This window comes from Tenrec ecaudatus, chromosome 2 (genome assembly GCF_050624435.1).
Source record: "Tenrec ecaudatus isolate mTenEca1 chromosome 2, mTenEca1.hap1, whole genome shotgun sequence".
Lineage (NCBI taxonomy): Eukaryota > Metazoa > Chordata > Mammalia > Afrosoricida > Tenrecidae > Tenrec > Tenrec ecaudatus.
Genome location: NC_134531.1, coordinates 127,558,349 through 127,583,313, shown reverse-complemented (window position 1 = coordinate 127,583,313; position 24,965 = coordinate 127,558,349). Strand labels below are relative to the sequence as shown.

Sequence of the window (24,965 nt, the reverse complement as noted above, 5' to 3'; positions counted from 1 at the left end):
GTTCAAAACTTCCCAGCACTCCAGGGGAGGAAAAAGAAGGCTTTCTACTCCCATTAAGAGTTACTGTATCATAAATGCCCAGGGGATGTTCTACCCTGTCCTTCGAGCAGTGGTTCTCAATCTTCCTAATGCCGCCACCCTTTAAAACAGTTCCTCATATTGTGGTGACCCCCCCCCCGCACCCCTCCCCGAAGCATAAAGTTATTTTCATTGCTACTTCATAACTGTAATTTTGCTTCTGTTATGAATCGGGCGACTCCTGTGAAAGAGTCTGTCAACTCCCAAAGGGGTCACGACCCACAGGTTGAGAACTGCTGTTATAGGGCCATTATGAGTCAGTATAGACTCATTGGCAGTGAATTTGGTTTTGGTTTGGTTAATTTTGATAGCTGATATTTTTCGTGGTCCGTAAGTGAAATAATCACATGAAGTTATTTTTAACCAAAGTTGTAGCAGCTTCTAAATGAGTGGAGTTGCGGCTGCTGTTGTCATATGCCACAGAGCCAGTTCTGACCCACAGCAATTCTATAGACAGGAATAGATTGGCCCTATGCGGTCTACCTCAGTGAATTCTTATTATCAGGTCTTTTCTCCATGGAGCAACTATTGGGTTCAAACCAGTACCCTCTCAATTAGCAACTGCATGCTTACCTGGTTCTCCTTAATGAGCTGGGCAGATTTCATGTGTGCACATGTGTATGTATTTTTCCATGCAACAACTGTATAACGCATAAATGTTCCTTCTCGTGTTCAAATTCCCCTGCAATCATGAATCTAAACATTCCCTAAGGAGTCGAGGAGCGAGAACTTTCAGCTTCCTTTCTGCTTTTCTTGCTACTTTTTTAATGATTGTTGATCTATTCGTGTTCTCATTTTTCTCATACCTACTTTAACATTTTTAAAAACCACTCACCGCGTCCATACTTTTACCATCAACATAGATTCCTTGATGTCAGTGTTATGATTCTAAGCCATGTGCTAGCTGTAATTATATGCATTTTCCCTATCATTTTATTTGCATTGTTTTCTCTTCTTGTCTAGTCTAGATCAGTCTTGGTAACATTGTGGATCTCAAATATTTTCAACCAGCTCTTGATTTGGTCCTGTACTAAAGAAATTTAGAGAAAGAATAATGAAGTTAATTTCTTCCAGAGATTTTGACTACATAACTTGAACTACGTAGCTATCATAAGAAAACTCAAGAATTTATTTGTGTCTAGATGATGTTCCTACTACTTGTCTGACAGTCTGTCCTACGGTGGTGGGCTGTGTGTCGCTGTGATGTTGGAAGCTGCCGATGGTATTTCAAATGCTGGCAGAGTCATTCAAAATAAACCGGTTTCATCAGAGCTTCTAGACTAAGAACACACAACAAAGAAGGGCCCGAGTCCCCAGGTCAGCAGAAGTAGCCACTGAAAACCACTGCATAGTTTTGAAACATTTTCAGATACTGAATGCCTAGTGAATGCAAGCAAAATTTGGTTGGAAGCAGTGCTAGAGTATGGTCCCCTCAAGTCCAACGGCCCTCAAAATGTGACTGAGGAGGGGCTGACTTCTCAAAGTGGAGTCGATCATGGTGACGTGTGTCTGGTAAAACTTGTGGGAGTGGAACTTTTGGGAAATTCATTTACTGATGAGACTTGACCCAAAGTAAGGAGAAACAGTTAGCTAACTCTGACAATGATCAGAATGTGAAATGCAGCAAGTGTGAATCAAGGAAAATTGAATGTGGCCACATAGGAAATTGAATGCATAAAGAGCAATATCATCAACATCAGTAAGCTGAAATGGACTGGTGTTGGCCACTTTTAATAAAAATATATGAATTACTATGCTGGGTGTATAGTACCAAATTAACTAGAGCAGTGGTTCTGAACCTTCCTAATGCCATGACCCTTTAATAGAGTTCATCATGTTGTGGTGACCCCCAACCATAACATTATTTTCGTTGCTACTTCATAACTGTCATTTTGCTACTGTTATGAATCCGGCAACTCCTGTGAAAGGGTCATTCGACACCCCCCCCCCAAAGGGGGCACAACACACAGGTTGAGAACCACTGAACTAGAGAAACAACTCTAGGGAGACTCATATGTGTATAAAAAAGAGCTGTATATCAAAGAGTAATTGTATGTCAAGAAAACGTTCCAGCCCAGTCCAGTTCAAGGCCTTAAGTCTGATATTAACCCATATGACTGATACCAGTCTATAAATTCCTTTTCAGACTCAAGAAACACATACAACGACAGTGAATACAGAAGATCACAGGCCAGTGGTGGAAAGTCTTATGGATCCACTGGTGGTGGAAGGATCTCAGCACTGCCATGGGTCTCCACATGGATTCTCCAGCTCCAGGACCCTGGCTCCATCAGCATAGTCCCATACAGCTTGTCAACAGAAATATCAGTCAGGGAGAGTGTGTGTCCCACCTCCAGGGAGGAAGACAGGAATTCGCAGAATCCTCAGGAGAAGGCCATGTCCACGCAGAGGCTTCATTGGCTATGACAGGTTACACTCCACCCCTTCCTCAAATTGACAGTAGATTATGTAACTGCCACACAGGGAATAACCCAGTTCAATCAAAAGGAATACATTCATTGTCAAAAGGGATATTGCAAAGTCAAGGATGAAGGACAATGCTGTCTGTGCTTGTGTGATATCTATCAGCTTTCAAGGAACTACAATCGATCCAGCTAGTATTCAAATGTATGTACCAACACAAAAGATACTGGAGAAGAAATTAAAGAATCCTACTAATGCTTTGATCTGAAAGTGATAACACATGCAATCAATATGCATTGATAATAATTGGTTATTGGGTCTACAGCCATACCAACCTGAACATGCCCGATCTCGTCTGATCTCAGAAGCTAAGCAGGATTGGGCCTGGTCAGTACTTGGATGGGAGACCATCTGGAATACCAGGTGCTGTAGGTAGTTGGAAAATAAGGACGTGGAATAGAAATGAAGCTGGAGGTCACATGGTAGAATTTTGGCAAACCAATGACTTGTTCACAGCAAATACCTTTTTTCAACAATACGAAAGGGAGCAATACACATGGACTACTCCAGATGGAATACACAGAAATCAAATTGACTAAATCTGTGGGAAGACAGGATGGAGAAGCTTAATATAAGCAGCTAAAACCATAAAAGGGCTAACGGTGAAACAGACCATCAATTGTTCATAGGTAAGTTCAGGGTAAATCTGAAGACAATTAAAACAAGTCCACAAGAACCAAAATATGACCTTAAGTCTATCCGACCTAAATTTCCAGACTGTCTTAAGAACAGATTTGCTGCATTGAACGCTAATGACGTAGACCTGATGAGCTATGGGAGGACATTAAAATCATCATTCATGAAGAAAGCAAACAGACAGAAAATAAACGATCAAAAAATTTTAAAAATAAGATCAAAGTGGATATCAGAAGAGACTATGAAATTTGCTCTTAATTGTAGAACAGCTAAAGCAAATAGAAGAAAGGATTCAGTCCAAGAGCTAAACAGAAAATGTCAAACAGCAGCTCTAGAAAACAAAGTCAACTGCTATAGTGAAGTGTGTAAACCTAGAATTCAAAACCACACTCAGCATTTCTGAAAGTGAAAGAGCTCAAGTAAAAAGCTCAAGCTTTGATTTGCAATTATGAAAATTTATATATGCAAAATATTGAATGATGCAGGGAGCATCAAGAGAAGATGGAAAGAATGCACAGAGTCACTGTACCAAAAAGAGCTAGTCAAGAACCATTTCAGGAGGTAACATATGAGCAAGAACCAATGATACTGAAGGAAGAAGTTCAAGCGGCACTGAAAGTATTAGACAAAAACAAGACTCCAATATTGATGGAATATGAATTGAGATGCTTCAAAAAGCTAATGAACTACTGGCAGCACTCACTCATTTATGCCAGGAAATTTGGAAGACAGATACTTGGACAACTGACTAGACGAGATCCATATTTGTGTCCATTTAAAAGAAAGGTAATCCAACAGAGCAACCAAACTATAGAACAATATCTTTGATATCACATGCAAATAATATTTTGCTGAAGATAATTCAATAAAGGTTGCAGCAGTACACTACTAGGGAACTGCCAGAGAGAGGTTCATGTCAGATTCAGAAGAGGATGTGAATCAAGATGAAAAAATGGGAAACTCGCTCAGGTCACCGACGACAGCCTAGAAACTATGCATTTGGTGGCAGTGAAGGGAGTATAGAGAATGAGGAGTGCAAGGAAGGAAAAATAAATTAGAAAAGATGAATACCCTGGAGGAGAAAACAACGGGACCGACAGTTCTGGGGGGACATGGGAGAGGGGGAGGGGAAAGGAAATGGTGTTAACAAACCCAGGGACAAGGAAACAAGTGATCCACATCAGTGGTGAGGAAGGGTGTAAGAGGCCTGGTAGGGCGTGATCAAGGGTAATGTAACCAAGAGGAATTGCTGAAACCCAAATGAAGGCTAAACATGATAGTGGGATAAGAGGAAAGTAAAAGAAAATAGAGGAAAGAACTAGGAAGCAAAGGGCATTTATAGAGATCTAAATAAAGGCATGTACATATGTAAATATAATTATATATGAAGATGGGGAAATAGATCTATGTGCATATACGTATAGGTTTAGTATTAAGGTAGCAGAAGGACATTGGGCCTCCACTCAAGTACTCCATCAATGCAAGAACACTATTCTAATAATCCGGCACTCTGAGATGTTCACCTTTGTGACACAATTGCTGGAAGACAAAGCAGATGCGTAAGCAAATGTGGTGAAGAAAGATGATGGAACCCTGCTATCAAAAGAGATCGTGTCTGGGGTTTTAAAGGCTTGAAGGTAAACAAGTGGCCATCTAGCTGAGAAGTAACAAAGCCCACATGGAAGAAGCACACCAGCCTGTGTGACCATGAGGTGTTGTAGGGATCAGTTATGAGGCATCAAAGAACAGAAACTCATATCACTATGTGCTTACCTTCCCGATATGATCACTGAAGACAAATGGGTGCCTAAGCAAATGTGGTGAAGAAAGCTGATGGTGCCCAGCTATCAAAAGATATAGTGTCTGGGGTTTTAAAGGCTTGAAGGTAAACAAGTGGCCATCTAACAGAGAAGTAACAAAGCCCACATGGAAGAAGCACACCAGTCTGTGTGATCATGAGGTGTTGAAGGTATCAGGCATCAAAGAACAAAAAATAAAATCATTGTGAATGAGGAGGAGTGCAGATTGGGGACCCAAGACCTATCTGTAGGCAAGTGGGACATCTCCTTACAGAAGGTTCATGGGGAGGAGACGAGCCAGTCAGGGTGCAGTGTAGCAACGATGAAACATACAACTTTCCTCTAGTTCCTAAAGGCTTCCTTCCCCCCACTATCCTGATCCCAATTCTACCTTACAAATTTGGCTAGACTAGAGAATGTACATTGGTACAGATAGGAACTAGAAACAGGAAATCCAGGACAGAGGATCCCTTCAGGACCAGTGGTGAGAATGGGGAAACCCGGAGGGTGGAGGGAGGGTGGGGTGGAAAGAGGGAACTGATTACAAGGATCTACATATAACCTCTTCTCTAGGGAGTGGACAACAGAAAAGTGGGTGAAGGGAGACATCAGACAGTGTAAGATATGACAAAATAATAATAATTTATAAAATATCAAGGGTTAATGAGGGAGGGGGAGCGGGGAGGGAGGGGGAAATGGGGAGCTGATACCAAAGCTCAAGCAGAAAGCAAATGTTTTAAGAATAATGACGACAACAAATGTACATATGTTCTTGACACAATGGATGGATGTATGGATTACGATAAGAATTGTGTGAGCCCCCCAATAAAATGATTAAATTTAAAAAGAAATTAGAAAAATAATCCTAACAAGCCATTTTAAGGGAAGGAATACAAATTTGAAAACATCACTTATTTTACCATATTGTAATAAGCCTGGGCTGATATTTTTAAATTTATATTATTCATATAAGTCAAAGTCAAGGATTCCATTCTATTACTCTTGTCAATAGTATTGTTTTTAATGTTAAAACCATAATTTGTTTACTTGCAAGATATTTTAATTATGGAGGATGGGGAGCGAGAAGGAGAACTAGAGAAAACAGGCCTCAACACCTCTTTCCACAGAGAATGCTAACTCCTGGCAGTCGTATTTACTGTCAAGCCTCCCTGTCTCTCACATTTGTGATCTATACGGAAGAGGGAAAAAACAATGTAATCTAATTTAAACTCAGAGCCTAAACACCACTGACTTTTTAACTCATAAAACAGTGCCACTGCCCACATGGCAAATGCAATTAGGAAATTTGATTTCCTATATTTACTATGCAATGAAACCGTTTTAATGGACACTGATATATATTTGTAATAACTTCTGTGAAAATTTAAAAATCCATGCGAATTTCAACTCTCCGCAATTTTTTTTATTGAACAGATGAAAATTTCACAGGAATTGAAATCATTTGCAAGTGGTAAAACAACCGATAAATATTCAAAACCAATACAGCAATCAAGTCTTCTGCACCCAGTTGAACTCTCTAAACTATAGTGCTTGCTACATGAGTTGAAAATGTTTGTCAAATCCTAGGGTTGCTGCAGACTTCAGGGGACATTCACAAAAGGTTATGGTGAGGTAGGAGCTCCTCAATCACCTCAACCTTTCCTTCACTCCTACCTTCCACTAAATGTCCCTGGTGCAAAAGAGTAAATGCTAAATCGTTCTGTAAAAGGTTGGTAGTTCCGATCCCCAATGGAAGACAAGCATTGCAGTTGGCTTCTAAAAGTACTGAGCTTGAAAACCCTATGGAGTTGGGTCCTCTTTATAAATTTCAGTATGTACACAGTGAGACCCAGAGTCACTATGAATTGAAATCAGCTTGATGCAACAAACAACACCCATCAGGTTCTGCATCTCCCTTTTCCCTGACTCTCTTTAATTCTGTTTTTAAAAAAAGACATTCTGAGGATAGTGACATTGCCGTCATGATAGTCAACGAGGTGCTGACTTTCCCTCACTCTCTAATCCAGCCAGAATCCAGAGACCTACCTTCACTTGGATGTCGCTAACCACAAAGTAAACATAATAGAAACATATGCATTAAGCATATGCATGTACACGTGTGCACACAAACGTACACAATCAGGGAAACACTCACACACACAAAGTAAGCAATTGGTGAGAAAGCAATTGTTAAGGCTGTTTTGACTTCAGTCATATTCTGAGTGCTTTCCAACTTGAGGGGCGCATCTTCGGACACTATATCTGACAATGCTCCTGAGGTTGGCAGTGTCCGACAATGTATCACTGCTGCTCGTAAGTTGTAGTGGACAACCTATTCCTTAATTGTATTCCGGATGGTTTAACCACTATCCTGCCAGTTTGTTGTACTGTGTTGGCTTGAGTGTTGCTGTGATACTAGAAGACATGTCATCAGTGTTTTAAATATAAACTGTGTCACCCAAGATGCACAGATTTCAGCAAAGCTTCTAGACTAATAACAGACTATGGAGAAGGAATGTTCATGAATAGGAAAGACTTAAAATTATGACAATGTCCAGACTACTCCAAGCAATCTATAGATATTAGGCAATCCCAATTCAGACTCCAAGTTCATTTTTTAAAGAGAAGAAATATTAATCATCAACTTTATAGGTCAAGTTATGGGATCCTGGGTGAGCAACGTACTACTAAACAAGCACCAAGTAAGAGTCCTCTCACTTATTGATCTCAAACTCACTACAGCCACACTAATCAGAACAGCCAGTTGCTAGTCCAACAACAGATATGTAGACTGAGGAACAGAACTGAGGAGCCCACAGTGAACACGTACAGACAACTGATCTTGGACAAAGGGCTGAAACACAGTAAACAGGGAAGAGATAGTCTCTTCAACAAGTGGTGCTGGCAAAACTGGAGTTCCATTTGCAGGAGAATGAAACAGGACTCATATCTCATTCTGTATGAATAACCCTAGATGGAGCTTGGAGCTAAATATAGAACTATAAAGTTCCTAAGTGAAAAATTAGGGACACACTTAGGGGCCCTAATATTTGGTGTGGTAGTTACATAATCTGTTGTCAACTTGTGAAGGGGTGGAGTCTAGCCTGTCAAACAGGTTGCCGCTTGATGGTCTCATCTGGAGGCACCACAGAGACAAATAGCTCACTGGAAGCCAGCTATAGACACACTCTCTCTGCTTCGTCTTCCCTGCTGACAAGACACATGGAGCTACGCCAGAGCCCTGGAGCTGGGGGAGCCACATGGAGACCAACACCAGTACTAGGGTACTTTCACCACCACTGGATCCACAAGACTTCCCACCCACTGGCCTGTGATTTTCCTGCATTTGACATCATTGCATGTGTTTTAAGAGTCGGAAAAGGGATTTATAGATTGGTATCGGATATATGGGCTAATATTGGACTTATGGACTTGACCTGGACTGGACTGAGATGTTTTCTCTCTCTTTTTAAAAAAATTATTTTTAATCATTTTATTGGGGGCTCATACAACTCATCGCAATCCATACATACATCAATTGTGTGAAGCACATCTGTACATTCATTTCCTCATCATTCTCAAAGCATTTACTCTCAACTTAAGCCCTTGGCATCAGGTCCTCTTTTTTTCCCCTCCCTCCCCACTACCGCGTCCCTCATGAGCCCGTGATAATTTATAAATTATTATTTTGTCATATCTTGCCCGGTCTAATGTCTCCCTTCACCCCCTTTTTTGTTGTCCATCCCCCAGGGAGGAGGTCGCATGTAGATCCCTGTAATCTGTTCTCTCTTTCCAACTCTCCCTCTACCCTCCCAGTATCATCACTCACAGCGCTGGTCCTAAAGGTAACATCCACCCTGGATTCCCTGTGCCTCCAGCCCCTATCTGCACCAGTGTACATCCTCTGGTCCAGCCAGACTTGCAAGGTAGAATTCGGATCATGATAGTGAGGGGTGGTGGTGGGTAGGAAGCATTTAGGAACTAGAGGAAAGCTGTATTCTTCATCGGTGCTGCATCGCACCCTGACCGACTCATCTCCTCCCCTAGACCCCTCTGCAAGGGGATCTCTATTGTCCGACAGATGGGCTTTGGGTCTCCACTCTGCACTTCCCCCTTCATTCACTATGGTAAGATTTTTTTGTTTTGTTTTGATGATGCCTTATACCTGATCCCTTCGATACCTCGTGATCACACAGACTAGAGTGCTTCTTCCATGTGGGCACTCCACGCTTCTGAGATAGATGGCCGCTTGTTTACATTCAAGCCTTTAAGATCGCAGACGCTATACATTTTGATAGCTGGGTACCATCAGCTTCCTTCACCACATTTGCTTATGCACCGTTTGTCCTCAGTGATTGTATCCTGGAGGTGTACACCCAATGATATGAGTTTCTGTTCTTTGATGCCTGATAACTGATCCCTTCAGCACCTCATGATCACACAGGCTGGTATGTTCTTCCATGTGGGCTTTGTTGCTTCTGAACTAGATGGCCACTTGTTTATTTTCAAGCCTTTAAGACCCCAGACACTATATCTTTTGATAGATGGGCACCATCAGCTTTCTTCACCACATTTGCTTATGCACTCACTTTGTCTTCAGTGGTTGTGTCGGGAGGGTGAGCATCATTTAATAGAGCCAATTTAAAAGAAGAAAAAATTCTTGCATTGAGGGAGTACTTGAGTGGAGGCTCAATGTCCTTCCACCACCTTAATAATAAACCTATAAATATAGGCACATAGATATATTTCCCCATCCTCATATATATTTACATATGTACATGTCTTCGTCCAGACCTCTATAAATGCCCTTTGCCTCCAGCTCTTTCCTCTATATCCCTTGACTTTCCTCCTGTCCCACTATCATGCTTCGTCCCCACCTGGGTTTCACCTATACCTCTTCATTACTTTACCCTTGATCATGCCCTACCAGGCCTCCCACACCCACCTCACCACCAATTTGGATCACTTGTTGTTCCCTTGTCCCTGGGTTTGTTAGCACCACTTCCTTTCTCCCCACCTCCCCAATCCCATTTCCCCCAGGAACTGTTGGTCCCATTGTTTTTCCTCTAGATTGCTCATCCAGCCTATATTATTTAGACAGACCTGCGGAGATAATAACATGCACAAAAACAAGACAGAGCAAAACAAAGCAACAGTATACAACAAAACAACAACAACAAACCACTAACAAAGAGCAAACCAAAACACATCAAGAAAGAAAAGCTTGCAGTTAGTTCAAGGATCGTTTGTTGGCCTTTAGGAGTGTTTTCCAGTCCAGTCTGTTGGGATGTTTTCTCAATATTCAATTGCTCCTTCATATAAAGCTCTTTCTTGTGCACATGAGTGTCTATGAATTTGTTTCTCTAGTCAACAGACTAACATAACACACTTGGCATAAATATACCATCAAGCACCATTTAAAAAATCACAGACGCAGTAGAAAAAAACACATTTGACTAGGACATCCTAAAAATTAGACATTTGTATGTATTAAAATAATTCACTAGAAGAATAAGATGGGAAACCACAGACTGGAGAACACATTTTGATGATGACATTTCAGACAAGGGGGTAATCTTAAACATTTCTAGAAAACTTCAACATCTCAACAAGAAAAAGGGCAAATTCTCCAATTAAAACTAGGCAATGGATATAAACAGTCAGTTCACCAAAGAAGACAAGTAGGAGGCCAAAAAAACATAGAATCGACACTTGATCTTCAGTCATTCAAGAGATGCAAATGAAAACAACAAGATACCACCCACTCCAACATTAATATCAAAGTTCAGAAAACAAATGCTACTGAAGGTGCTGAGTGACTGGGACCCTCATGCATTGCTGATGGGACTAGAAAATGGAACAACCACTGTGAAAAGTAGCATGATGCTTCCTTAACAATAATAGAAAAACCACATGGCCCAGCAATCCCTCTACTTGGTACATAACTAAAAGAAGTAAGAGTTGGGGCACAATAGACACAGATAACGGCAACAAATATACAGTACATGCACCATCTTGCAACAGTAGGAAGATACTTAGGCTGAATACAGGCTGAATAGATGTAGGGGGGGAGCACAGGAGTGAGCCCATGAGTATAGAAACATTTAAGAAGATAATTGTATATGTGTACTTATCTTTGCTGCAAAAGATCTGTAAATGTAGGAGGAACATCCAAGAGGCAAAATTACAAATAGTTCTTATACATAATAAAACTCTTCAGGACCATAGTTTCAGGGCACAAACAAATTATTCTACAACGTACTTAGATGAATAGCAACTGATATCTTAAAGGCTCATCAGCTACCATCTAAGGTATAATCATTGGTCTATCTCCATCTGAAGGAAAGAAGAGTGATGAAAATCTAAAGGTATTTGGGAAGCATTCAGTGGGCGAATGGGCCATGCAAAGATCAGTCTCCACGACCCCAACACCAAAAGAAGTAGGTGGTGCCCAGCGAATATTACCAACTTACCTGAAAAGGAAGACCTTAGAATGTCCTGGGTAGAGTGGGAGAGAAATGTGGAACACAACCCAAATTCATGAAAGAGAACTCCTAGACTGTGTTCTTACCATTCAAGTCTTGAACTGAACTCTCTTCCATGTAAAATCATCAGCCATTTGAAAGCAAGAGGGTAGCATTTACTCAAGGCAAAGTTCAGAGTGTTAGGAAGGAGGAGGCAAGGACACAGAAAACAGGGAGGAAGTGGGAGAAGTAACGGTACACGGAGGGAATTGGAATTGAGGATGTGACACAAAATGTGTATGAATTGTTGATTGTAAAACTGATTATCTGCTCTGTAAACCATCACCAAATTCACAATAAAAAGGTTTTTGTTAAAGCATGAAAGTAAATTGTATAGTAATGGAAATTATTTACAGTGGTTTGTGAAAACCTATCAAAATTAATGCACAACCCATTCTATAGTATATATTTGCATACATGATAAACACATTACATATATGTATATACACTGTCAAAACTAGAAGACTTTACTCAGATAATTATATAATAACATATATCTTTTAGTCTCTTTAATTTTCATAATATTTCCAAGGTTTCTATAGTGCTTTTTTATTATCTTTGCTGCAAAAGTTTTGGGTCCGTTTTTTTTTAAAAAAAACTGGCATGTGATGAGCTACAGGGGAAAAAAATTATCTGTGGGATATAAGTCTCCTTAGACAGAGACAGAGACCCAGGATAGTCGAGTGACTATAAACAGAAAGAAAGACACGATTGCATGTGAGTAAACATGCAGGGCGCACAGGGAACCCGAGCTGAGCCTGTGCGAACAGAAGGGCCGCACTCTCCTCCCAGCGTGTTTATCTACACCGCAAAGACATTTATAGAAATTCCCATCTGAGGCGCCCAGGCTTACGCACAGCGACCTTTTGAAACCTGCTGTTGCGGACGTCACCCTTGCCCTGACTTCGAGGTTCAAACCGCAGCCAATTGTGCCTGGAAGATGAGTAAATGTTCAACGAAGCCACCAAACTTTCCCAAAGGCCATGGGTTTGGGGGAGTTTGTGTCTTTCTGTTTTTTAAAGAGGTATAAGGGATTCTGGGAGAACGGGGTAGTTTAAAAAAATCTTATTCCCTTCTTTCAAGACAAAAGCCCAAAATTTAGAACTGCCTTGTGAATTTCTACCAATCTGTGCTCTTTGTACATCTGAAATGGGAGTTCACTTGGTGAACCCTCCCCTAGAAAGAGGTTGCCAGGATTTCTAAAACCATTCTTGGTGAGTTTTTTTCTCTACAGAAAAATTCACAACTAGAGCTCCGTTCTTTTGGCGGTGGGAGGGGGAAAAAAAGTATTTCAAGAGACAGTAAGCCTTTCACATTGAAATAATTTTAAAATAATTTTAAATAAGACCATAATTATGCTCTCACACAGCCACACACACACACAAACACACACACACACACAATAAAAGTGGGAGATATTCATAGTAGATCACTGGCTTAATCCAAACAACAACTCATGAATAAATCTTTTTTTTAAGGTTTAAAATATGGCATAAGCTCATTATTAGAAGATATTCAAATAACTAAGTATATCACTTTAAAGAGAAAAGAAATTGTGGCACATAATTCTAAACCAGAGCTGAATTTTCAATGATGTATCTTTTAAATAAAAAAATACTGAGAAAGTACATTTTTGGCTAGATTAAAGTATATCTTCTGTGAGATCACTTCTCCTGCAGATATTTCAACTGTAACGAAATAATGCAACACTAATCTGTAAGACTTTTTTCAGTAATAGATGTTTTTCCTCAGTAAATCAATGCAAAGGCTAATTGGGGTGGAAGGTGACTATCTCTCGTGGTTATAAATACATTTGCATTGCTATCAATCTTTTCCACTACCAAAGGCTGAAATACCTAGAAAAAGATGAAGTTCAATGTTAGCACGTAGTAAATGCTGCCATCGAGTGGTCAAACAGAGAGTTGCCCTAATAAAAATAGAGTTGGTAATTAAATTACCAATAATATGTTTAAAACCTTGGATCAATTTTATTCGTTTGATGAGTATTTTTAATTAGAAGACTACAATCTGTTTGTGAAAGGCCCTCAGCTAAGAATATATTTTATACTTGAAAGGATTTTTAAAAGAAGAGATTTCCATGGCCCTTAAATGTTGATATACATTTTTTGCTACAAAGTGTGCCGTCTTCATTATAAAGACAGAATAATTTCACATCTAGCTACTTAAGAGGTCAAAGTAATTCTCTTTTTGGTATGTTTTTTCCTCCTTAGCCCTATAAACTGGGCTGCTAACTACAAAAGTCAGTGATTAAAACCCATCAGCTTTTGCACTGGAAAAAGAGGAGGCTTACTGCTAAACGTAAATATTTACAGCCCCAGAAGCCCACAGGGGCAGCTCCACTCTGTCCTACAGGGTGCCTGTGAGTTGGAACAGATTCTACAACAGTGAGGTTTGATTCTTGAGTAGACTTCCTTTACAATCAAAAAGTATAAAATGAAATTCCACTTAATGCCATACCACAAACACCCTCTTTCACCCCCAAAAAGCTACCTCTTGCTTAATGACTGTCTCATTATCTGACATTTTACAATCAGCTATTCTTCTACTTTGTGCACTAATGACAGGCCTGGCAGTAATAAGTACTGAGGTGGTAGGTGAAAATACTACAGGCTACGATCAGGTTAAATGTATGAAGGGACCATGATGCTCAATGTTTGACAGTTATGTAAAGATGTTGGAAGTTATGCGTTGATGTAGTCATCTTCCATTTGCATATAATGCTGACTTTGCATGAAGACCTGGTCTTTTGAACAAAGCCATGTTATTAAATTAAGAGTAGGGATACAGAACAAAAGACACCTTCAGAAGTGAGTATTCTTCACTTATGAGTAGCTTATTACTGAATCATATATTCTTATTCTAAAATTGTCTAATACAATGGTGGTATGTATTGGTGGTATTGAGCTATCAATGTTGAAATCATTCAACTTTCATTGTGGATGCTCCAAGATAAATTGTTTTATTGAATAATCTTAGCATCTAATACATACAAACTTCTTTTTTTAAACTGATTATTGTCAATTGGATAGAGATTCACAGCAGATCATCAGTTTACGTTAAAAAAATTCATACACAATTTTAATACTTTCATTTGGGTTACACTTCACATATTATAGAATTTAATTGTTCAATCACATTGAGGATTTATGCAATCATCATCACAATCAGTTTCAGAACATTTTCTTCTTGTACTCGTTGTTAGCGCTCCATTTCCCCCCAGCCTCCCCTGCTGTGTCCCGAGGTAATAATCAATCAAGTTAATGTGTCTGTAGATCTACCAATCCTGTATTTCTTGTGCAGAAAAACATAGAAAACACAAACAGAAAGGAGAAGCAAGCAAACAAAAAGTCCAACAGCAATGACCAGACAAAACAGAACAATGTCCATCATAAAGAAAGCAGTAAATATCAAAAATTGAAACAGCTTTAAAATGGGTCAAAAGGAAGATCAAATGGTAAAGCATTACATTTTAATCCAACTATATCTGTCATAGTAGACTTTACACAGGTCTCCGTATGATATAGCAAAGTTATTCCTATCCCCGGAACATGGTCAGAGGGCATTCACTGGAGGCTTAATCCTCATGGGGACCTTGCAAATAGATTTTAGGTTTCACTGGCACCCATAGCCTTCTACAAACTGATGTTCATGTTGTAAGCTCTGATACAATTCCCTCCTTCAGATTTGGAGTTTATTATTTACAATCCTTGGATCACACAGGCTGGCATGCTTCTCTCAGGTGGACTTAGTGGACACCTCACTTAGATGGCAATTTGTCTGAAGACCAGCCTTTATGACTCTTTACTATTCTTTCTGATCACCTGACACCATCTAGTTCCTTCACATTTTGCTATAGCACCCTTATTTTCAGTGATCTTGTCATGAAGGCCAGCATCAAGCATGGAGATGTCATAAGAACAAATTGTCTTAGATTGGGGCTCAAATTAAATGCAAACCTAAAATTAATTCATAAATCTGTGGTTTACATATATTGCTGGTTCATTTTATAAACACCATTATCATGTTATGACAGAGAAAATTATAAATCAACCCCCAGGCTATAAGAAACTCTATAGAGAGTGTCATTAATGTAGCCAATGGCATAGAATTTCAAAGATTCCAATTCATACATATTTCCCTTCATCTCATTCATTGCAATCCCTTTGATGCACCATCACTTTTTGTATAATTTCTCCCTCTATTTCCTATTCCCATCCCTCCTTTCCTAATGCTTCTGACATTTTCCCTTGAGCAAATGCAGCCCTTTTGCTCTCAAACTTCTTTCTAACAAGTTTCACCATTTAGTTCTTAGACCTCACTTTTAAGTAGTTGAGATATGTTTGAGTGATGAGAGATATTTCCCTAGAAAACACCCTGACACTCACCATATTAGACTGTAGGAGGTACGGATTTTCAACTTATTAAGAGATTGACCCCCTATGATTTATTATAATAAATCACATGATTTGCTGTACTATTAACATATTTCCATTTTGTGTCTCAGGAAAGAACAGTATGAAACAGATAAGTGAATTACAAAAATATGCCTTTTTAATTAAAGATATTCATATGAAATTAATTTTCACCACTTATATAATGACAGATGCAAAAACCCTAGAGGTTTATGTTAAGATTATCCCAAAATATACCTGAAATTTATACCTGAAATGATGCAGATAATAAATGGTTAATCATTTCTGAACAAACGCCTTTTAAACATGCTTTAAACTTTGAGATTTTCAAGGTTTTATAAAAGTAAATGGCATAGAGAAATATTCTTAAGTGTGGTCAACAGACCATCTACAACAGAGTCATGAGACACATCTGTTTTTACATATATATAATATATAATTACATTCATACATGTGGTATGCAAAATGGTCATGGAAAAATTCCACTTTTAATTCCGTTTTCAAAACTCTTGTTATATATATTAATATACATATTAATATTCAAATCTTAGACTTACTGAATCAGAATTTGGGGGTGGGTGGGGGCGGGACAGTGACCAGAATGTTGAATTTTAACAAATCCTATAAGTAATTGTTATTATGGTAAAGTTTAAGTTTAAGAATCACTTCACTTTAATAAATGAGAGAAGAAAGTGGTTTGCTGAATTTTAAAAATCAACAACTAGAGACAGAAATAGAAGCCAGCATACTTCCTCTCCAGTCCAAAATTTATTATCCTGAACTGGAATATATTTTTCACATTTCAGATCTCAAAATCCTTGCTTTGTGACTTGGACCTGCACACAGTGGAAGTGCTCTTCCTAGTCCTGCCTTATGATCTTTAAAAAATAAAACTCGATGGACTAGATTACTAAAGAGGCAGTACAGAAGAATGATTTGCTCTCATTATCACCCGTCTCTATTAAAGCTAACTAACACTGTTTCTGCCTCTTTCTTTAGTATGAAACTAGACCCCCCACCCCCCAAAAAAAGTCAAGGAGGATAAAACCAAACAGAAATCTAAGCATGGGAAGTGGTTAATCCCCCCAAAAAGGAATCAGTATTTTTTAATCACTAGATCCATGTCTTTTTATCATGTATCTTTGACATTACATTTTTTAAGTTTATTTTTATTTATTTGTTTGTTTATTAGATTTTATTGTGCTATACGACATATCATTCAATTTAATCATTCAAATACTTTAAGAAAATCTGTGCAATGATCACCACAATCAATTTTGGAACATTCTCTTGTTGTACACATTGTTGTTAGCTCCCCACTCTCCCCTTCCAGGTCCCTCAGTGATTATCAATCCAGTTATTCTATATATAATCTACCTATCTCAGCTTCATATATAAAAAACCACATGAAATATAAACAGAAAACAAACAAACGACCAAACAAACAAAAAACTAAACAATGACTAGACAACACCTAAAACAACCATTCGAAAAGTAGGATAACTTATTAAAAACTGAAGCAACTTTTAAATGAGTCAAAAAGGGATTCAAATGATAAGGTGTTAGAGTTTAGCCTAACTACATCCACCAGAACCAACTTTACATCCTTCTCAATCTAATAGCAAGGTTATTTTTCTCCCCCAAATATGGTAAGAGGGGATTCACCTGAAGCTTATCCACATGGAACCCTGAAAATAGATTTGGGGTTTCCATCATCATCTTTAGCCTTCGGCAAACCAAGTGTTCACAATTTAAATTCTGATACCATTCCCCCTTTCAGATTTGGGTTTTATTTTCAGTCCTTGAAGGGTTCTTTCATGTGGACTTGGTTGATGCTTCATTTAGATGCTTGCCTGTTTTAAGATAAACCTTTAAAATTCCAGGCACTATAGCCAGGTACCATCTGGTTTCTTCTCCACACTTTGCTATAGCATGCATGTCTTCAGCCCAGGACTACCATATAACAATTATTTTAATACTCTTCTTAACTAATAAACTTTCTATGATATTTATTAGTCTGGCAGGCATGCTTCTGCCTTTGTGAGTGTCACTGAAAGTTTTGCACTATCACCAACCTCCATCATTTGTGCAAATAGTGTCCAACCAATGTACAACTCAACAATTCATATATTGTGGTCTGCATCCATCCTATACTTATACAATTCCCTATTCTCAACAGTGTGTTTTGAATTCTATACAATTGGTCAAATTATTGCACTATTAACAGAATTGCCTTATGTCCCAGGAGTGGCTTATAATGTTTTCGATCATAAAATTATGTGATGTTTTAAAAAGGGAACCAGAGACATGTAAGAACCATAAATATATTCATGGATTTGGGGGACTTAGAGTTAATTGTAGCCCCAGTCTAAGAACAATTGGTTCTTATGCCACGGTCCTGCTCTTTCCCTGGCTCATATTGTCACTACTTTTATTAAGATTGTTTATCATCACCCTTTTAACTTTCTTTGACCAGTAGAATGCAGTTCTTACAGGTATTGCTATATGACTTCCGTAGTCTTGGCCTTAAGATGTCTGGTAGCTTCTTACCTGGTTGGAATTCTGAGTTCACCATGCTATGAAGAAGCTCAGAATGAAGGACTATGTGGAGAGAGAGGTCTAGACATCTTGGAAATTCCAAATATACCAGCTGAGCCACCAGCAGGCTGCAATCACAGTAATTGAGCCCAGTTAAAACCAGCAGAACAGTATAACAAAGTGAATCAGGAGAAGTCATAATATGTCATTGATGTAGTTTGGTACACATTAGATAACTGATGTACTAAGAAATAACCATAACACTAAACCACAAGATAAGAAACAACAATGCAGAATCAAATCATTGTTAGGTACAGTGGAAAGTGACTAAGAACTGGATAGGGCACTGAAAGAGGACACAGCCACTGCAGATCCTGATGAAACTGAGACATTCATCACAGTAGATGGACTGCACCAAGGGGGGCGGGGGGATGCTTGGCATGTACAACTAATTGGGTTTCAGAGGCTTTAGAAAGCTCAGGGAACCTATTTTATGCTCTAGAGTGGTGTGTATTGCTGGAACAAGAACAAGAAAACACACAGACATGTTATCTTTTCAGTAAAGTGAAAAAGCATGTTTAAGAAACTACCAATACAAAGTATCCTTAATGAGAAGCAAAGGCAAGTCACTACTAGAAAAAGTTGTTTAAGACCATAATAATTAGTAAATACATCATTGATGGCTTTACATTGTGACAGGGAGACGTTTTATAATTTTGAGCTGATTTATACTAGCCCACCTGCTTCTCCTCAACTGCCACTGAGTTCATGCCAATTCATAGCAACTCCATAGAACCGGGTAGAACTGCCCTCTGTGAATTTCTGAGATTATAACTCTTCATGGTAGTAGAAAGCCACATCTTTCTACCATGGAGCAGTTGGTGGTTTCAAACAGCTGACTTTGCAGTTAGCAGCAAAATGAATAAACATTATATCACTAAGGCCCCTATTTATTCTGCCATGGAAGAATATTGTAAGGTTCAAAATTCCCAATCTAATATTCACACTGCCTATTGCTCTTTACCTGAGCCTCTTCTTCATCATCAGATACCTGATTCCATTGTGCATTATAAATAAATAAATGTGAGGAAAACAATAGTCCGGTTTAAATAAAGATAATACCAACAATCTAAGGAAAAGAATATGGTAAACAAAATGCAGGCAAAAAAATAAACAGAACTATAAAATAAATGAGAAAAATATGGATAATTGATGTTCTAAAATATGGAAAAAATTATTATCCTTCTGAACCAAGATTCAGAGAAACCTAATAGAACTCAAAGGAAAAATAATATCAAAAATCTAAGGTAAAGAAAAATCTGTAAAACTCAACAACAATAAAAATGGCGAGATCCACCATGGCTTCCTGGGAGATCAGCCAGTGAAGCACCATCCTTGTGGACCCACAACCACCCAACAAGCATCCTGTGAGAGGACTATTCAACTCGCATTCCAAATAATAGAATACTGGTTGAATAGGGTAACAGTGAAACCACAGGAAGATAAAGCAGTAGTCCGACCCCCCATGGCAGCTAGCTGCAGGTAGTTTGAAGAAGCACTCCTATGAATCTCCCATAGAGAAAGCCAAGTGCTCTTTGACTCTGAAAGATGGCACCGGGCCCCTCTAAAACAACACACAAACGGCAATGAGCCCCAACAACCTCAACAAAAAAGCAGGAGAAATAGAAGACAATTCCAGAAGAAGTCATGAACCTAATGACGTGCATTGAAGAAGCAGAAATTGACCTGCCACAGAAAGAAGTTTTCAGAATGCTCCTTGGAGTCATACAGGATCTGAGGGAAACAATACAGAAAAGGGATGAAATGATAGAGGAGATAAAAGCAAGCACCAAAGAAAAATACAAGGCCTAAAGGATGAAATTAAAAATCCTGTAGAAAATTAACAGATTTTACCAACAGAATTGAGGAGGGAGAGAATCACACCAGTGACCTAGAGGATAACTAGGCAAACTTCAACAAACAGGAAAGAAAGTCAAATAAGACAATCAGAGACTGAAGAAAACCTGAGAGCCATGTCTGATGCTGTGATGGGGAACAATATTAGAATATTAGACTACTGGAACAGGACACAACAAAGAAGTCAATGACAAAAATACCCAGGGAATTCTTAGAGGAAAACTTCCCCTGCTTAATAAATGAAAATCAGGCCATCATTCAGGTGGCTGAAAGAACACCAGTTATACTGCACATAATAGTTAAATTATCCAACTTTGAGGAAAAGGAGAAAATCATAAAAGCAGCTAGGGGAAAAAAACGGTCACTTATAAAGGTACCCAAATAAGAATATGTTCAGACCTATCAGCAGTCACAGTGAAGAAGAAGAGGGAGTGGAGTAACATATTCCAAAAATTGAAGAAAAATAATGCAAACCCAAGATTACTATATCCACCAAAATAGATGGAGAAGAGTCTTCCAAGACAAGGAAAAATTCAAAGACTGTGTAAAAAGAAACCCAGCCCTACAAAAGATCCTTGCCAACTCAGTATGGGCAGAAGATCAATATTCATCAAACACAAATAAGAGACCTTCACATAGAATAACTCCACCAAGAGGGCAACAAAGAGAAAACATCCACCAAGATAGCATTAGCTCAGTGGTGGAAAGAAGGCAAGAATGAGCCACACACAACACAAACTGATACGCTAGGTGGGTAGGAAAACACCCAACACAAAAGGTACAAGAAGACATCACCGAGTCCACTGATGAATGCAATAACACTGGATATTAACGGACTGAACTCAGGCACTAAAAGGCAGGAGACTAGGAGGCTGGCTTAGAAAATATAACCCATTGATCTGCTCCCTACAGAAAATACAACTCAAGATTACAGTCAAAAACAGACTAAGAATTAAAGGCTGGAGAAAAATATACCAATCAAATGGAAACTTAAATATATATAATACATATTATATATATACCAACCAAATGGCAAATCAATCTTAATCTCTGACAAAACTGATCTCAAGGTGAAAGCCATAGCAAGAGACAAGGAGGGGCACTATATAATGCTCAAGGGAACAGTAGACCAAGAACCAGTGAGCATAATAAATATATCCACGCCCAACAACAGACCTGCTAAATTCATAAATCAAACACTCCAAAAGATGAAAAAAGAAATCACAAGCTCAGTAACTATTGTAGGTGATGTTTATACACCACTCTGAAAAAGACAGATCACAGGGAAAGAAACGTAACAAGGAGGCTGCAGATCTAAACAGCACAATTGGATGACTTGACCTGATAGATATTTTCAGAGCTTTCCACCCAAATGCAAAAGTATTCACATTCTTTTCAATCCTACATGGCACATACTCGAAGATAGACCAGTTGCTGGGACACAAGTGGAATCTGTGTAAATTCAAGCATATAGAGATTATACAGACTTTTCTCTCTGACCATGATGCCATATGGCTGGAAATCAACAAAGGGACAGTTAAAAAAACAAAGGTAAACAACTGGAGGATGAATAACACTCAATTGCAAAAAGAGTGGGGATTGGCCCAGATCAGAGATCAAATCAGGATGTTTCTAGAAATCAATGAGAATGAAAATATGACATATCAAAACCTTTGGGACACAGCAAAGACATATATCAGAGGATGTTTGATAGCAATACATCCACACATGAAAAGGAAGAGAGTCTTATGGTTAATTATGCTGGCACAAAACTTACACCAATTAGAGCAGAGTCAACAGGACAATCCTACGAATAGCAAAAGGAAAGAAATCATAAAAATCAGGGCTGAGATACAGGAGAGGGAAAACAAGAAAACTATGGACAAAGTGGGAGGGCTTTCTCTACCTGACATTAGCACTTATTGTACAGCCACGGTGGTCAAAACAATGTGGTACTGGTACAACGACAGATATTCAGACAAATGGAAATGAGCTGAAAACCCAGAAATTAAAACATCAGCATACAGACAGCTGATTTTTTATAATGGCCCAAAGTATATCAACTGGGAAGCAGATGCCCTTTTCAATAAGTGGTGCTGGAAAAAATGGATATCCACCTGAAGAAAAATGAAGCAAGACCCTTACCTCACTACATGCACAAGAATAAACTCAAGGTGGATCATATACCTTGAAGTAAAACCCCAAACTATTAGGGTCATTAATGAGAGAATTAGGAGAAACCTGAGACCCTTGGCACAGGGAATACTTAGGCTATCAGAAATAGGGAAGGATACAAATACAGAGGAGGCACAATTTATCAAGTAGAATATACTAAAGATAAAACACCTGTGTACATAGAAAGAATTCACCAAGAGAGTAATAAGAAAGCCCATAGATTGGGAAAACATCTTTATTAATGACACATTGAACAAAGGCCATATTACTAAAACTTACAATATTTTGCAAGCTTACAATAAGAAAAAGTCTAATTACCCACTAACGCGGTGGGCAGAGGACCTGAACAGAAGTTTCACAAGGTCAGATATTCAAATGGCCAATGAACATGAGAAAATGTTCCTGATCATTAACCATAAGAGAAATGCAAATTAGCACAACTATGAGATACCACCTAACACCCTCAAAGGTAGCCCAATTCAAAAAATCAGAAAGCAACAAGTGTTAGAGGAGCTGTGGGGAGATAGGCACTCTTGTTCACTGCTGGTGGACCTGTAGGTATGTAGACCCATTATGGAAATCAATTTGGTAAAATCTAAAACAGATGGAAATCAAACTACCATACAACCCAGCAATCCCCCTACTGGGCACATACCCAGAAAAGGCAAGGAAAAAAAACCATGCTACACATCTGTGTGCCAGTGTTCATCACGACACAGTTAACAATTGCAAGGAGTTGGAAACAATCCAAATTTCCATCAACGGATGAATGGATCAAAAAACTGTGGTACATACATACAATGGAATACTATGCATACCTAAAAAGCTGCAATGAACGCATCAAGCACATTGCTGCATGGGAAGAAATGGCGTAAATAATGCTAAGTGAAGTAAGCCAAGCACAAAAGGACAAGTACAATATGAGTCCACTGAGGAAAGCCTTAAAAATGGGGCATAGGAGAAAAGCTACTAAATGCATACATTCCTGGGGTGAGGTCCAGGGACCAGACCAAATCCAGGGATACATATGGCAGCCAAGTAAATAGGAGGGGTAAAGACAGATTAAAAAAAGAAGACATGGGTAGGAGCGGAGCAGGGCACTAACTCACCCAAGGGGAGGGTATTGTTTATATCTCCCCAAGAGAGGGAGAGAGAGACCAGGCTTCAACCCGGTATGCCAAGACATGAATACAACCTAATGGCATGTACCAAGGAACCAATAGAGAGGTCTGCGGGACCAGCCCCAATTCCAACTATGTGGGACACCCCCCACTTCCCCAGAAGAATGCACTTCAGAGGATAGCACTGAAGCTACAGCTTGGGGAGAGGGGCACAACTGATTAAAGCACACAGGAGAAATAAAGAGGGATGGAGAGAGAGGGGAACACATCCTGGCCCACCAAGCCCTGAGGATGATATTCCTGCTCAGAGCAGACAATGCTCAAAAAGGACCATAGAGCCAGCCCCACCATAAGACATGACTACCCTAAGTGAGAAGTGCTATGGGGGACAACACTGGAAACACAATGCAGGAATTGTGCCAAATCTGACACCATCACACTAAGGCAAAACATGAAGGGCATACAGCAGAGCAGCAAGGGGAATAAAGCAATGAAATCCCCAAATATAGATTTTGGTGGCAAAGTGTGACACCCCATCAGACTCAACTGGAAAACACACCTAAAGGTCAAAAAACAGACTTGAAACTATTTATAGGCTTTTTCTTTTTTTGTCATTGGCATTCATTTTGTTGTTATTTTGCTTTTGTTTTGTTTTGTTGTTTTGTTGATATTGCCATCCTTTGTTGTTTTATTTTGCTTTTCCTGGTTTTTACACTTATTAATGTGTCTGCATGTCTACTTAGATAAGACAGGCGGGATATACAATTCAGAGAGGAAAACAACGAGACCGACAGTTACAGGGAGACAAGGGAGAAGGGGAGGTGGGAGAATGGAAGCAGGGAGGGTAACCACCCCAGGGACAAAGGAACAAGTGAACTAAAATCAATGGAAAGAAGGACATAGGATACCAGTGTGGCTTAATACAGGGAAATGTAACAGTAAGGAATTACTAAACCCTAATAGAAGCCAAAAATGATGGAAAGTAAAAGAAAATTGAGGAAAGAACCTAGGAGACAAAGGTCATATATAGAGGTCTAAATACAGGCATGTACATATGTAAATATATTTATATATAACGATAGGGATAGATCTATGTACTAATATCCATACATTAAGAATTAAGGGAGGGACTTCCGGGAAGATGGCGATGGAGTGACACATACCAGGAGGACTCCGCAGAATCCATCCCAGGAGAGTTGCTTAGAGGGAAATTCAACACTGCTGGATCACAGGAGGTGCATCATAAAGATAAGTAGGCAC

At 39.1% G+C, this 24,965-nt stretch overlaps 1 pseudogene; it reads left to right on the top strand.

Moving 5' to 3' along the window:
- Positions 1–2,819: 2,819 nt before the first annotated feature.
- Positions 2,820–2,937, top strand: LOC142441790 (5S ribosomal RNA; annotated as a pseudogene).
- Positions 2,938–24,965: the final 22,028 nt, after the last annotated feature.